Source organism: Limulus polyphemus, unplaced genomic scaffold (genome assembly GCF_000517525.1).
Source record: "Limulus polyphemus unplaced genomic scaffold, Limulus_polyphemus-2.1.2 Scaffold207, whole genome shotgun sequence".
NCBI classification, from domain to species: Eukaryota; Metazoa; Arthropoda; class Merostomata; order Xiphosura; family Limulidae; genus Limulus; species Limulus polyphemus.
In genome coordinates, this window is record NW_013665817.1 from 646,456 (window position 1) to 649,415 (window position 2,960).

Below are 2,960 nucleotides of genomic sequence, written 5' to 3' on the forward strand. Positions count from 1 at the left end.
AACATCTCACGAGGTTTGACCAGCTTAGCAGATTTAAGTTAGTCGTAAGTTCTTATACTATAGGATAACCATGCAAAATACTCGTCTTACTAACCATAAAAAAACAAGTGTATTAGACATATATATATTTATATTTAGACCAATATTGGGTTTGAAACTAACAACAAAAGAAAAATAGAACGTAAATTACCAAACACGTCATAGTAGGTAATATCTGAAACTTGATTCCAAGTACAAAAAAACACATTTTTTTCCGTCCGTTAGGAGTGTTAGTGTACTAACTGAATTATGAGCAGGAGACTATAATACAATTAATTAAGACCATATCAAGAAATTTATTATGAAGAGTTCATTAAAAGCGTGGCTACAGTAAGCTTTACATATTTTCTTCGTTCTTATTCCAGCAGATCTCGTGTACTTCTATACACTAGTATATGATCATTGTTCAAAGAAAGACATTTTCTCTTTTTTTTATTTATCGATATATTTTTATTCGCCTGTGATTTGAATGCGAGACCTGTCATATCTCAGGCGAGTGCTTTACCAACTGTGCTAAATGTCAAGTGATTACACGTAAGACACTTTTTAACAACTCAAACTACTACACCACATCGTTCTTTTTCAACCTTTATCAATCTGAACATATCGTTTTTGAAATGCATGTTAATCGGATCCAACTATTCCGATATGTGTATGTATTGTACAGCTGTAGGTATGTATATGTATTGTGTATTGTACAGCTGTAGGTATGTGTATGTATTGTACAGCTGTAGTACACATATCTACAGCTATACAATACATACACATATCTACAGCTGTACAATACATACACATATCTACAGCTACACAGTACATAAACATACTTACAGCTACACAATACATATACATACCTACAGCTGTACAATACATACACATACCTACAGCTACCAAATACATACACATATCTACAGCTACACAATACGTACACATATCTACAGCTACACAATACATACACATACCTACAGCTACACAATACATACACATACCTACAGCTGTACAATACATATACATACCTACAGCTACACAATACGTACACATATCTACAGCTGTATAATACACATCAACAGCTACACGATACATACACATACCTACAGCTACACAATACATATACATACCTACAGCTACACAATACGTACACATATCTACAGCTGTATAATACATATACATACCTACATCTAACAATACATACATATATCTAAAGTTACATAATACATAGACATACCTCCAGCTGCACAATATGCACACGTACCTACAGCTACACAATACATACATATACTACAGCCACACAGCACATACACATATCTACGTGCAGACACGTACCTACAGCTGTACAATACATACACATAACTAAAACTACACAATGCACACACACATACTTACAGCTACACAATACGTACACATACATACAGCTACATAATACACATATCTACAACTTACTTATGAAAAAAGGATAGGGAGTGAAATGAAAAGGATGAAAGGATTTTGGTGAAATGTATAATATAAAAAATTTCATCATTCAAGACTAGAAAAATTTAATGTGATTTAATATCGTATATCTAATTCATTTACCAATCAATTTTATTACTAGCAAAGTAAAACATTTTCAATGAATGCGCTATTAAGTAAAATCCAAATATTTTATAATGACGTAAAAACTGTTCCGTTGCCGAGGGCGCTGAGTGGAGAAGATAAAACCTTAACTGTATTTGTATAAACAGCATTTACACGATGTTTGTTCAAATGAATCGCCAGCATTGTTTTCGTCTATACCGCCATCTATTGGCCAAGTTGAAACTTTGGAAACAAACAAATATTTGTCTGCCCAGAACCACCGTCAAGGGATATGAAAGGAAAGTTGCTGGGTCGATAAAATCTCCCAGATTTCAAAATGACGAAGAATTCGTACAGTTAATTTATCAGTTTATATACATTTTATTATTAAGATACTGGAAAGGAACATTCAAATTTATAGATTTTCAAGGAATTTAATTCTTAATATGCCCCCCGGACATCCCTGGGAAAACTTCTCTTTCAGCGCCTAACACAATTAAAGATATGACATTCAGAGGTCGAAATTTCAATAACTTAGGTCTTTACAAAACAAAACAAAAAGAAACTGACTTGCAGGAACTGATTACATGTGAAGTTACATGTTTTATGTATGCACGTGAGTTATGATAAAAAGGTAAGAGTAGGTAAACGACATAAGTTGACGTGCGAAATAGTTGGTGATTTTGCTGGTTTTTAAGGTATACAGATAGTTGCAAAGTAAATCATATACCTTGCCGGTTTTTAAGTAGAAAAATTATCTAATTGTCATTAAAGGGAACTTAGAGGAAACTGACCAGAGCAATGAAAAATGGCATTGTTCTTGGAATTTACAATCTGAACGGTACTCTAAACTTAAGATCCGAGACCCCCTAAGGTTGAGATAAATGCGTCCTTAATTTTCCAATACTGACCCTATATCACTGTTCTCAGCACTGGATTTGAAAATAAACTTTGCACTAAACCATGAGGTCAGAGACCCTTAGGGTTCAAGTACAGCTGTCCATAATTTTGAACTTCTGACCAGAGATCACTGTTACTAGTGCTCTACTTGTAAACAAACTTTGCACCTTGTGGTCTGTAATAAAAGTTTTTTCTTTCTTTTCTTTTTTGATTTGATTGAGTCTGTATTATCATTTTTTTATTTCAGTACACCAGTGTTGTAGGTTTCGGTTTTGAGACCACCCTTCGGAAGGTCTCGGACCATTTGGGTCTCGATGTTTTACAGGTCTCGAAAATGAGATCAGTTAAATTTTAAAAAATTTACCAGGATTTAGGCCTACTCAGGATTAATAAGCGCTAAATATCGATTACGCAGCAGTTCATAGGAGGCGTGGTATAGTATTGTTACGTCTCCGTTTGTTAATTAACTT